This window comes from Triturus cristatus, chromosome 2_1, assembly GCF_964204655.1.
Source record: "Triturus cristatus chromosome 2_1, aTriCri1.1, whole genome shotgun sequence".
NCBI classification, from domain to species: Eukaryota; Metazoa; Chordata; class Amphibia; order Caudata; family Salamandridae; genus Triturus; species Triturus cristatus.
Genome location: NC_140581.1, coordinates 47,264,789 through 47,279,519, shown reverse-complemented (window position 1 = coordinate 47,279,519; position 14,731 = coordinate 47,264,789).

The following is a 14,731-nucleotide window of genomic DNA, read 5'->3' as shown; positions in this document are numbered from 1 at the left end:
TCTAGGTCAAAGATGTTTGTGGTCTCATGAAAAAAAATAAACATTGCAAAAAAAATCTTTAAGGTACTTGACTTTAGTAACGTGTCTTTAGATGGATGTGACTGTGCTTTCTCCTGATAAGGCTCATCAATTGAAATACATTGCCATTGATACCAAATTTAGAGTCTGGTGACTCTGGGTTCATCTAAGAAAGAATACAGACAATATATTCCCTTCCTTGGAAGGGTGAGGAGGTGGGACGAATGCAGGTTATGAAATGATCAAAGAAAGATGGATCTCTGATACCTCTTGGGCTACAAAAAGCTTGACTTGCATTGTTGCTTTGTTTTTTGAGAACTGCTAAGTGTTAAAAAATTGAATAGGCTTGTAGTTCACCCACCACTCCGTATTCAGCAATTGTGATCAAGAAAGCTAAATCCTGTGTTGAATATTTCAAAGAGCAACAGTGAAAGAAGGGATTTGAAATTTAAGCTGGAATAGCAAAAAGTTAATATGTGATAATACCTTATTTGTGACTGTTCTCTCTTCCAGAGACACAGCAGGCCATGGAATAGCTAGAATTCTATATGACAAGGAATGCAAATATCAAATACCACACCACCACATCAACTACCAGAAATTGGACATCTACTAGAGTAATCAGGCTTTTGAGGAAAGGTGTCTGGTATGATGACGTCCATCAAGGACCCCTTCAATTACACTCTCACAAAGAAAATGACCTTGTATATTTTCTTGCACTGTTGCGCACAAATATGTTTATTCCTTATATGTTTCACCGGATATTATAGTTTTCTTCATTCTCAGGATACAGGATCGCCTGATCAAAAAGTGATGTATTACCTATCACTCAAGCGCCTGTATGTTCCGATTTCTGAAAACATGCATCCTGAGTGTGAAAAGACATTCATGTACTTCCTCCACTGGATGACATTTAGTTAATTACCATGAAGCTGAATACAAGCAGTTTAGATAAACATTGTTGGTATGATACTACTGAAACTCTGGTCACTCCTATCTGGCATGGTGAGCAAGATCAGCTGTTTGCTTGGGATAACGGCAAAACACAACTTAGTACCTCAAAGCAATATCCAACATATCTGAACACAAATATGTGTTATTAATACACAACATACCAATTGACATGTGCTGTCTATATGTCCAACTGTTTTTTGAAAATCAGTTTTGGATACAACTTGAGGGGTCCATTCTCTCCTCTGTAAACGGCATGCAACTCATCTACTGATAATGCTTTAAGGCTAAGAAAGCTGCCCTTTGTTAATGTGTGACCAGAAGTAGATTATTTTCACTTAATGTAATTGAATGTTAGAGGAAAATTGCTTCATTAACACATTTTATGCTTCTAGTATATATATATATATACATATATATATATTCACTGAAAAAACCATAGGTTTCAGGGGTGTTATAGTTAGCTGGACTTTTCACTTGTACAAAACCATTGAAATTCCCCCGTTATAGTTAGTTCAGCTAACTATAACTCGCGCGCCCGCAATGCACTGCTGATGACGTCACATATTACATCACTCATGACATGGTCAGTGACATCACTCATGACATCACTGATGACATCTCAAATGACATCACTGATGACATCACTGATGACATCATCCAGTGAATGTGTGTTATTCTGAAAATTAAATATGTTTTATATATGTATATCTCAAGGTCGATGGAAGAATAAATGGGTATATAAGTGTCTAAATGGATGATTTGTTTATGAAAAATTGATTGTGTAACTGACTGATTAAGTGTATCATAGTGAATACATGGCTTAGTGAGTAATGTTTAAATATGTAAATATCTGTATCAGTCTCTCACTTTGTGTATAAGTGGCTGCATGGGTTGGTGAGTAGCTACATGGGTGTCTATATAGGTTATTAGTTGGTTTTTTGAGTATCAGTCTGAGTGTCTGCATGGTTCGGTGGGGGTATTACGTAGTGCATAGGTGCATGAATGAGTGACTCACTGTTTGTATGTGTTGAACACAGTATGTGTGCAGGACTGTATGGGTGGATGAGTGTGTGTATGGGTGTGTTAGTGAGTGAATGACTGTCTCAATAGTGTCTTTATGAGTAACTACATATGTTTTAAACTAGTATATGTGACTATTGGTGTATATATGTGAGTATATGTGAGAGTGAGAGATTGAAAGAGTTCCTGTATGAATAAGTATGTGTTTCTATAAGTGATTGTTTAAAAGACTAAGTATGTGTAAGTTTCCGTAGAAGTAAGTGTGGTGGTGTGTGTATAACTGTATATGCAAGTAAATGTATGTTTGATTCTTTATTAGCATGAGTGACTATGTGTGTGAGTAACTATGGATGAGTGGCATTGTGTAACAGGATGTATAGGTGTATGAGTACATATGATGAGTGAGTACATGTATGAGTGACTGTATTGGACTGTTGGTGAATGAGTGGATGTGTATGTGGATCTTAGAATTACTGAAGAGGTTGTTGTAACTGGTATTGGTATGTCCATTGTTTTGAAAATTTTAGTCTCTATTTTTGAATGTGTGTATCAAAGGTTATATTAGGGTGAGAGGAGGTCTGCCACTCTATCACAAGGATGATGTCATCAGTGATGTCATCAGTGATGTCATTTGAGATGTCATCAGTGATGTCATGAGTGATGTCACTGACCATGTCATGAGTGATGTAATATGTGACGTCATCAGCAGTGCATTGCGGGCGCGCGAGTTATAGTTAGCTGAACTAACTATAACGGGGGAATTTCAATGGTTTTGTACAAGTGAAAAGTCCAGCTAACTATAACACCCCTGAAACCTATGGTTTTTTCAGTGAATTTCTGAGGTTTTTTAAATGCTAATTCCTAACTATAACGTGCCTGAAACCTATGGTTTTTTCTGTTAATTTCAAAGGTTTTTTAAATGCTAATTTCTAACTATGCCTACAGAGATAGGACATGTGAAGAAAGAAGAAAAAATGCACAGAAAGAAACAAAAGAAGTGCAGAAAGAAGCAACAGAAGTCCTCAAATACGAAGATAAGTGCAGGAAGAAGGATAACGTGCAGAAAGAACAAAAAGAAGAGCAGAAAGAAGCCTTGTTGCAAAATCATCCTGTACCCTCAACTTTTTCAGACGGATACTGGTGGTAACTGAGTCTGACTAACCAGTCTTAGAGCCAGTGCTATGTTAAAAGACACTTAGAATACAGTGAAAACACCTACATACACTAGGGAACATTATGCGTTGGGGTCCCCCTGTGATTAGCCTTATCTCCTCTATAAGCCCCTAGTATATAATAGGGCATGGGGATTAAAACTACCTCTTAAAACAGGCCACAGGGCGTTTTTGCACACGTTAACTCAGGCCCCGTCCCCTCCTTTCACCATTGTGTAAACACGCCCTGTGTCCGTTTTTAGTTGGGAGATTAAGTTCATTTGAGTCCTGAGGGTCCCTAGGGTCCAACTAGCCCACTAGGTACCTCCAGTAAGTGCCACAGAGCTGCGTTGCAGAGAGGTGTAAAAAGTGGCACGGCCTGGACCACCTCTCTGCAATGCAGCTCAGTGGCGCTTACTGGAAGCACTTGGTGGGCTAGTTAGCCCCCAGGGGCCCTCAGTATTGAAGGGAAATTATATCCCCAATTTAAAACGTGCCATGGTGCGTGTTTGCACACGTCACCTCAGGCCCCGTCCCCTCCCTTCACCACTGTGTAAACGCGCCCTGTGGCTGTTCTAAGTTGAGAGATTAAGTCCCCTTGAATCCTAAGGGTCCCTAGGGTCACACTAGACCACTAGGTACCTCCAGTAAGCGCCACAGAGCTGCGTTGCAGAGAGGTGTAAAAAGGGGCTTGGCCTCAGAACACCTGTCTGCAGCGCAGCTCCCTGGCGCATACTGGAGATGCCTGTTGGGGGCGCGTTTGCAGAGTGCTGCATGGAGGGGGCATGGCCTCCGGCACGATGCCAGTCTTTTATTTATTTTATTTTTTTAAGAAGGGGGGCTGTGTGGTTCCCCTTCTTATTCTAATTTATTGGCCCTGATGACCCCATCCCCCAGGGCCTGTCTCCTAATTATATTTTTTTGACCCCAATCCCCAGGGCCGGCCACTGTTTTTTATTATTTTTAAAAAATATATATTTATAGACACACCTAGGACATGCTGGACAAACCGTACGTACCTATCACCATGACGATTTGCGTGATATTCATTAAAAGGCGACTATGCATGCAATTAATCCACGTGGAATGTATTTACACCACTAGTGAAGCTCTGACATGTCTGATGCTCTACCGTGCCTAATCCCGGTAGACACCCTTGTCGTTTATTTATACAAACATGGGTAGCTATTGATGGGCACATTTAATACACATGCACACCAAGCCATTCAAAGGGGATTCGACAAAAATTCGACCAAAACTATGCAAGAAACCCCCCTCACAGTTAATAAAACACACATCCACTGCCGGATGTGTAATACTTTTTATTTTACTCTCTGGAAAGGGGACGAACATCACTTGCGAGTCACAGCGCGCTCCTGACAGAGCCCAATGCTGTGTTACACCCACCATTGCCTGCCGAGTGCCACACACCTCTGTATTGTATTCCACTAGCTAGTGCATATGCTATGACACTCTCTAGCCCATGTGCACTGTAACACCACCCCGTGAAAATGTCATGCCACACTTGTCTTCGCACGGGTTATTTTGCCCCATCTAACGTGCCTTCCTCGATGCCTATGTTATAACGCACAGTGCTATGCCATACATATTACAATTTGGGATCCATATCTTTGTCACAGTGCATATGCAACGTTACACTCCCCAGCACATATTTTATATTACAACTTTAGAGACTAGTTAGGTTACACAACACTGCCCTGTGCATATTACACTCCAAGGCGCTTATCGCATAGCACACGCTAGTGCCTGTGCTATCTCGCGCTCTCCAATGAATCTGTCATTGCGCACAATGTATTGCATATTATATTTCACGCCTGGTTCATCTTATATCACACTTTTTGGTGCATAGTTTATACCATACACTATATCTAGTTTTCATTTTCAATCGTGCTCTCAGGACTATGTTCTATATAACACTGTGTTCACCTACCCTTTTCACGGGCATTACATTTTGCGATAGGGGGTGGAGGGTCAGGGGGTGTTTTTGCCAAGTGAGCCCGGAGTCACAGTCACTAACGTCTTCTTCTTCCTGAATAAAAGTGAGATTATGCTGCATACTTGTTCATATTTTAAGTAGTTTGCACAGACAAAATGTTTTAAAAACAATAAAGTTTCTAATACCGGCCTTCTCTGAACAGTTAGCTTGCTGCCCCATCCCCCTCCTCCCTATCCTCTGTTGTGTGAATCCATGGACTAGCCTCCTCCCTCCTGCCATGCATGGTCTGATGTGCTGCCACTGCCCTCAATTTAGTATGATGTACCAGTCCACTCCTCCTGCCCTCCATTGCCCAATTCTATGCCCCATCATTGACCTCCTGCTTAAACTCTGTACTTAGCTTGCTGCCCCTATTCTCCTTCCCCCTGCCCTCCGATGTCTTTGTGCATGCCCCTGCTCCATCCTTTTTGCCCACCATGTCCCATGGACCTGCCACTCCTATCTACTCTGAGTGTTCTGTTGAGCTGCCACTCCCCTCCCACCTGCCTAGCATTGTCAGATGACTGTAACCTGTCCCTGCCACCTCCACCCTGCCTGTCCACATGCCATGCCTCTATCCTCTTCCTCCTGTCCTACATGGTCCATTGTACTGCCACACCCTTCTGCCCTCCCTGGTCTGTTGTGCTGCAACTGCTCCTCCTGCCTGCCCCGTGTGGTCTGTTGTGAGGCCCCTTCCCCTGAACTTTCTTGTCTGTGCACAGGTCCTGACCCTCCCTTCTATCCTCCATCGTCCTTTGTGCATGCCCCTGCACCCTCCTTCTTGCCCATCATAGCCATTGTGCTGCCACTAACCCTCCCACTTGCCATGCATGGTCTTCTGTGCTGCCATGGCCCCTCCCACCTTCCCTGTGTGGTCAGTTAGCTGCCCCTGACCCCCTCCCACCTTCCCTCCATGGTCTGTGTGTATGCCATCACAGTCTCACTGTTGCTCTTCATGTTGTGTCTTGCTTCTAGTGCCCATCCTGCCTGACCTCCATGGCCATCTTGCTGCTCCTGCCCTGCCCCCTTGCCCCCAGCCCTCTGTTTACATGTGCAGACCCCTACTCCCTCCCTCCTGGCTTGTCTGTTCCATTGTAATGCCCCTGATCCGTCCCTCCTGCCCTTTATGGTCTGTTATGCTGCAGCCTTCTCTCCTGTCTGTCCATTATGGTCAGCTAGCTACCATTGCCTCTTGCCCCTCTGTTCTCTGTTGTCCATGTGCATGGTCCTGTCCCCTCCCTCTTGCTTTCTATGGATTGTTGTGCTGCACTCCCGTCCTGCATGCCCTGTGTGGTGTATTGTGCTGCTGCAAACCCTGATGCCTGCCCTGCAGGGTCAGTTTGGTGCACCTCTCCATGTCTCTCCTGTCCTCTGTTATCCAAGTCCATGTCCCTATCCCATTTCCTTCCATGATCCAATGTACCATACTTGCGAACATTTTGAACTTGGTAAGAGGGAGATTTTGAAAAAAAACTGGGGTATTGATTTTCCCCTTTGAGTTACATTGAAAAAGAGGATATTGTAGACAGGAGACAGATCAAATAAAGCCCATTTGAGCTTAAAAACATTGGACGTTTCCTGGCTGAATCAGGTCTGTTGGCATGTATGGTTGTACTACCATTGCCTCTTCCTTCTGCCCACAATGGTCTATTACATTGCCACAGCCTTGAAGGAGGGTAGATTTTGTATCACAGGGGGCCCCTGGCCCGTTCTGTCCACACCTGAAGTATGAGACCCTTGTCCTTGCCCTGCCAGCCGCATTTGTAGGCCGTATTAAATTGACCAGCGGGTCCTGTGTTGCTATATAATTATCCTGAGACATCCTTACCACTCAGCCAGCATAAAACCCCTGTGTAGGCCCTTCTGTTCAATATGTAGGCCTCTTTGTTAAATTGACCATAGCTCTGCAATTTTAGTGTATAGCAGTCTGAAGGCAGGTCTGCGAGGCCTTCTGCTCCAAACTAGTAGCCCCCACCCTACCCGAGTGCTCCGTGCTCGGTATCAAAGTTCAACATCCCCCTGAAGCTGTCGACATACAGTAGGCTGCATCCTGGACTGGTACTTGCTTCCTGGGCAGGTTTCCCGCTTTTAAGGAAGTGGCAACCGCAGAGCGTCAAGTTAGGAGAACTGAGGAGATTTTATACATGAATATATTGAATTCCTGTACAATACCCATTATTTTCTGCTTGCTCTATGGAACTTACGATAAGCGATTGGCCTGAGAGACTGACCTTTTCACCCAGTCCATTGTCAGCATTAAGTGGGTAAATGACGAAATGTCTGGTAAAATCTGCAGACGAAGCTTTTGGGTAGCATACGTAGGTAGATGTAGCGTGCAAAGGAGCCCACAAAATGATATAAAAAGGGAGCACCCACAGATATCGACGGACAACCTCGCCGTCTGTATGTAGGTTAACAGGCTGTGCAGGTTTTCCCCAAGAACTGGGAGCTCTTGTCTTCCTTTGCTTAAAATGTCTTGCTCGGCTTTGCTTGAAGTATCTTATTCTATTTTACCTATATGAAATGTCATGTTATGTTTAACCATTGTTCTCTTTACTTTTGCATTTAAAAGATGTTGTATTGTAATTGCAGGAATGCTTGCTCTAAGAGTAAATGTGAGTGTCCCTAGGTAACATTTTCCTTGGTGTAACTTGTTTCTCATGATGCATTTATAGATGTGTTTTCTCTCTCTCTCTGTCAGTCCATTAATTGAGATACAGAGAATATCATGATAGCTGTATGATTATCTGGATTCTGTATTTTGTACTTTAGGTCTCTATTCTGCGGTTTCTTTGAAGTTGCATCTTCTCATTAAACTGCCATTGTATTCTGCCTCCAATTCCATGTCTCATATGTCTGTTTTCTTCATTTTTGGAGCAAGCGTTCCTAGGCACCCCGGCTCAAATTAAGGTGCCCCTTTTGTCCCTGACTCACTCTCCTGCTCAGTTCTGTGGTGGCTCCCGGGGCTCTGGGGACCGCCCCTAGCTTCCTTGACCCGTAATAGATCTTCCCTCCAACAGCCTCTCTTGCAAGTCCTGTATTGTTGGTTTGTTGCCCCTGCCCCCCTTTCCACTGCCCTCCATAGTCTGTTGTGCTTCCACGGCCCTTCCTGCCTGCTCAGTGTGGTTAAATTGTTGCCTTTGCACCCTCCTACCTGCCTTCAATTTTCAGAGTCCGTGCCCCTGGCCTCTGCCTCTCAACAGTATCCTAATGAACAACTAGATTGCTAACATTCTATATTTATTACAAAAGTGTGGAGCGCCTGACATCATCTTGATGTAATCAAAACTGTAATACCTAGAGCATTCCTTTAGAAATTACATATATGAGAGGGTCTTATTGGCATCAAAATTATGGTTAGTGCTCTAAAAGACTAAAATAAGGACATATTTTCTGAGTTTTCAAATAGCGACAAAGCACTTTTAAATTATTTGTTATCTTTATGTTTTTTTATCTAGTTGACAACTTGATTAAATGTTGCACTTAGGGGAGAGGATGTGGTGTTACTTCCAGAACTGCAGACTTTGCAACTGGGGAACCAGGTTGAAGTTTCTGCTTCAGCTCGACATTCTGTGATTCTGGTCAAATCACTTAGTCTCCCCATGTCTACAACCAAAATGAATTTGTTCTTGTGTGATAAAACCAATGCTCATGTAAAGCACTCCAATACCTGACAAGTCTGCACTATATAACACTGCAAAAACACAAAATAATAAGTGTTTTGCACACTTCTGTCATTGGGCTATATTTGGGCTATATCTGGGTGATTTTGGGCTACATTTGGGCTCTTTTGTCTCCGGTGGCCATCTTGGGAGATTTATTTGTTATGAAGTTTCCTAATTTCCTCATGTACTGCAGTCTCCTCAGTCGGAAATGCTTTCAGTTTTTTACTTTGATTCCATCATGAAGGTATTCAGATATGTCACACATTTGCCATGAATTCTGAATGTTAGCACTCTAGTTGCTCATTAGATCACTGTAGTAAAACTACTGCTCACCATGGAAGTCTGCTCCTGGTATTAAAAGTGCATGTTTCAGTCTGCATGTCAGAATTTTTTAATGAAATAGAAGAGGATTTGAGAAGTCACTCAAAATGTGCCCTAATTTTCTTTCTTCAGCATTAATCATAATTTCTATGGCAAAATGAACCCCCTCATTGTGTTCCTTTTTAAATTAAATGTTTTAAGTGTTACCAGTTTATTCCAATCAAGATGGCTTCAGGTGTGCCATACTTTTGTCATAATGAAGACAGTAAGTGCTCTAGTTGTTTTTAAGAACATTCTTGGACATTCTGTCATTGGGCTATACTTGGGCTACATCTGGGTGATATTTGGGCTACATTTGGGCTCTTTTGTCTCTGGTGGCCATCTTGGGAGACTTATTTGTTATGAAGTTTCCTAATTTCCTCATTTACTGCAGTCTCCTCAGTAGGAAATACTTTCAGTTTTTTACTTTGATTCCATCAAGAAGGCATTCAAATGTGTCACACATTTGCCATCAAATCAGAATGTTAGCACTCTTTTTGCTCATTAGATCACTGTAGTAAAGCTACTGCTCACCAGGGAAAACTGCTGCTGGTATTGAAAGTGCATGTTTCAGTCTGCATGCCAGGATTTGAGAAGTCACTCAAAATGTGCCCTAATTTTTCTTTATGCAGCACTAATCATACTTTTTATGGAAAAATGAACCACCTCATTTTGTTCCTTTTTAAATTAAATGTTTTAAGAGTTACCACTTTAATCCAAGCAAGATGGCTTCAGGTGTGCCATACATTTATCATAAGTAGGACGGTTAGCGCTCTAGTAGTTCTTTGGAACACTCTGGAAAGCTGCAGTAGAACACAAAGGAATCAACTGACAGTCTCTGCCCTTGTTGGATGTACATGTTTTACTGAGAATGTCAGACTTCATTCTCACATGACTGAGAAAGATAATGTGAATTTACAGAAAATAAGCTCTCAGTTTAGCTTATAGATCACCTTCCAAACCTCTGTGGTAAAAGCATGAGAAAATATTTTTCTCTCAATCATGATATCCCAGCAGAAGGCTTTTTCACATGGTGAAATCACCTTAGAACATACCACAATTCCTAAAATGAGTATGGTACCATCAACAAATGATTTATAATGTAACTAAAGTCTTAAAATCTTCTATTAACTGCAATGCTTTTTAATGAGGTGCTATCATGTATATTGGTCCCAAGATGGCTGCCAACACTTCTTGGATGAAGTGCTGACAGCCAATCAGATCTCAGGATGAGATGTGTGGTTAGGCTCCGCCCACATATATATATTGATTTAAATGCTATTTTCTCAGGAACTACTGAACAGATTTACACCAGACCTACAAAAGGCACTTCCTTGACCTGAGGACTACCTCTCTGCCAAATTTCAAGTAACTCTGTTCAGCCGTTCGGGCTGTAGCTGTGTCTAAAGGTCCTATGGAAAAATGCATGGGAAAAACGCGTTTTGGGACCCCCCTTTTTTCTCAGCCCCCGCTTGACGAATCCCCCCGAGACTTTCAGGGTAGGAGCGGAGCGTAGCGCCCCACCTATTTTGAAAATTTCGCGAGGATTCATCGACCGGCGCCAAAGTTATTCCAAATAGAATGTTGCGGATTTCCTATGGAAACAGGGTCCTAACTATAACTATCTACTGGCGACCGCCAGTAGATAATATATATGTATATATATATATATATATATTACCTACTGGCGGTCGCCAGTAGGTAGTTATAGTTAGGACCCCTTTTCCATAGGAAATCCGCAACATTCTATTTTGAATAACTTTGGCGCCGGTCGATGAATCCTCGCGAATTTCTCAAAATAGGTGGGGCGCTACGCTCCGCTCCTTCCCTGAAAGTCTCGGGGGGATCCGTCAAGCGGGGGCTGAGATAAAAGGGGGGTCCCAAAACGCGTTTTTCCCATGCATTTTTCCATAGGACCTTTAGAACGAGCTACAGCCCGAACGGCTGAACAGAATTACTCGAAATTTGGCAGAGAGGTAGTCCCTAGGTCAAGGAAGTGCCTTTTGTAGGTTTGGTGTAAATCTGTTCAGTAGATTCTGAGAAAATAGCCTTTAAATCAATATATATATCTGAGCCCGCTTACGGTACGCTTACCGTACGCTTACGGTAAGCGTACGGCGGCGTGCGCGAGCGCGATTCTGATTGGCTGTTAGATCTTAGTAAACATTCGAATCGGTCGAAACCAGGAAGCGGCGGCCGCCATTTTGTGTATTTCACTCTGAAAAAAAAGAGTGAAAACAAGGAAAGGGGGCAATGAGGAGAGTTACAGACCCCCTAACATTTGTAAGGGGGTCAAAGAAGGACAGAAAAGTACAAAAAAAACATTTATTGATTTAAAAAAAAATCACGGGGTACGCGTACGGTAAGCTTACGGTAAGCGTACGGTAAAAAAAAAAAAAAAAAGATAAATGAAAAGCAGATTTAAGAGTTTAGAAATTAGGGAGCTCTAAAAAGAGCTGTTGTGTTTATGAAGTCATTTTTTTAGTGGTACCTACAAGTAAGTACCGATGCAGAGTCTAAGGTTCAAGAGGAAGACTCTGTTCCCTTCATCATTGAAGTGCACACCATCTCCTCTATAAATGTCTTGCATGTCATAACGCAAGTTGTTGTGGTAAATGGCACCCATACCATAGTCACGGAGGAAAGCAGAAACAGATTTGTTGACGTGCTTTCTTGCTTTGTCAATCTGTGGACAGAAATGATTGGACCAGTTCCATTTTTGCCTTTGGCATATGTTGGAAAACACAAAGGCAGTTTTAGGGAAAAGTGTAAACAGTTGTGCAAAGGTGTCCTTCATAAGCATTTCCAGACCTACCCCAGTCAAAGTGCCTAGGTCATTGCCACCACAGTGCACTATTATGAGGTCAGGGTGTTGGATTTGAATGAAGGATTTCACCAATGGCATCAATTGGTGCCACTTTAACCCTCTCTGACCAATCCATTTAATGTCTACATTTGGCAAAGCAAGGTCTCTCACCATATCTGTTTTCTCTGCAAACTTTTCACTCCAGAAGACATAGCTGTGCCCTACAATCCACACTGTGAACATCTTCAAAGGAGAACTGGATGCACTCAGGAGGTGTCTTTCAGTAGAATGGCAATAAGAAAAGAAAGACAGTTTGGAAATGGAGGCAAACATATTTTTTTAAAACAAAAAGAACTGATTGGCTGTTTCATACCATTCTAGAATAAAAACTAGGCTGTATGTGAAAATTAATAGAAGCATGTTTTGTATTGGTACAAAAAAATGTGTAACCAAAGAACAGTACTATGGATTTGCTGTAAGGTTTGAAAAGTCAAGCACTCTTGCTCTGTGGAATTGAAACATTGTGTGTCGAACTTCTGACCTAACTGCACACAGCAGTGTTCCATGAGCTGTTGCTATGGTAGCAGGCAGAAGTCAAGTTGGGGGAAGGGTACTAGGCAGAAGTCAAGTTGGGGGCAGGGTACTTTTGGAAAAGGGTTGGTTTTCAACCAATAGAAATGTGTGAATACATGTGAAAAAAAGGGGGAAGCACTGAGATTTGAAACTTACATGTATATGTGTGGAAAAATAGAGGGAAAGTTTGCCATTATCTGGTTCTGCTGAGAGGAGAGAGGTGAACAGAACAGAGATCCTGGCTCTGATAATCTGCTGTTTGAGTGTCACATTTCTTTCACAACTAACTAATTTTAAAGGTGAGTTTACAGTTTGAGAGGGGATGTATGTGGTAACTTAAGAAATGAATAATAGAAATGGGAATTGTTTTTGTTGTAGTTACACATGGTGGTTTCATAATGTGTCAGTGTGTAAAAGTGATTTACACTTGCCCCGAAAAAAAAAAAGAGCAGTAAGTGTGCTTTCAAATTGGCAAAGAAATTTCGTTTTGGCACTAATGTGAAAACATGACTCTGTGTGCATAGAAGAATTATAGGCAGAGATTTATTGCGTCTTGCTCTGGTGATTTCACAGTTGCATTAGATGGAAAGGGGGAGCGAATTTTTGGGGGAAGAAGCAGAGGCTTAGCACACACCCATGTCCTTGCCGTGTATAGTCATGCACAGTATTTACAAGCCAGTGGGGTTTTCAGGTTTAAGTCTGTAATGCAAATACATTCAGCATCACTAAGGCTGGTTGCCCTTGGTGGAGTGTAGGCAGTCACAGAGAATGCACATGGTGGTGGTCTGAAAAAAAAACAGCTTGGACACGTGCAATTAAATAAATCAAAAATAGTGGTTTCATAATGTGTCAGTCTGTAAAAGTGATTTCAAATTGTAAAAAGAGATTTTCACTTGGCCCGAAAAAAAAAAGAGCAGTAAGTGTGCTTTCAAATTGGCAAAGAAATTTCGTTGTGGGACTAATGTGAAAACATGACTCTGTGTGCATAGAAGAATTATAGGCAGAGATTTATTGCGTCTTGCTCTGGTGATTTCACAGTTGCATTAGATGGAAAGGGGGAGCGAATTATTGGGGGAAGAAGCAGAGGCTTAGCACACACCCATGTCCTTGCCGTGTATAGTCATGCACAGTATTTACAAGCCAGTGGGGTTTTCAGGTTTAAGTCTGTAATGCAAATACATTCAGCATCACTAAGGCTGGTTGCCCTTGCTGGAGTGTAGGCAGTCACAGAGAATGCACATGGTGTTGGTCTGAAAAAAAAACAGCTTGGACACGTCCAATTAAATAAATCAAAAATAGTGGTTTCATAATGTGTCAGTCTGTAAAAGTGATTTCAAATTGTAAAAAGAGATTTTCACTTGGCCCGAAAAAAAAAGAGCAGTAAGTGTGCTTTCAAATTGGTAAAGAAATTTCGTTTTGGCACTAATGTGAAAACATGACTCTGTGTGCATAGAAGAATTATAGGCAGAGATTTATTGCGTCTTGCTCTGGTGATTTCACAGTTGCATTAGATGGAAAGGGGGAGCGAATTATTGGGGGAAGAAGCAGAGGCTTAGCACACACCCATGTCCTTGCCGTGTATAGTCATGCACAGTATTTACAAGCCAGTGGGGTTTTCAGGTTTAAGTCTGTAATGCAAATACATTCAGCATCACTAAGGCTGGTTGCCCTTGCTGGAGTGTAGGCAGTCACAGAGAATGCACATGGTGGTGGTCTTAAAAAAAAACAGCTTGGACACGTGCAATTAAATAAATCAAAAATAGTGGTTTCATAATGTGTCAGTCTGTAAAAGTGATTTCAAATTGTAAAAAGAGATTTTCACTTGGCCCGAAAAAAAAAGAGCAGTAAGTGTGCTTTGAAATTGGCAAAGAAATTTCGTTTTGGCACTAATGTGAAAACATGACTCTGTGTGCATAGAAGAATTATAGGCAGAGATTTATTGCGTCTTGCTCTGGTGATTTCACAGTTGCATTAGATGGAAAGGGGGAGCGAATTATTGGGGGAAGAAGCAGAGGCTTAGCACACACCCATGTCCTTGCCGTGTATAGTCATGCACAGTATTTACAAGCCAGTGGGGTTTTCAGGTTTAAGTCTGTAATGCAAATACATTCAGCATCACTAAGGCTGGTTGCCCTTGCTGGAGTGTAGGCAGTCACAGAGAATGCACATGGTGGTGGTCTGAAAAAAA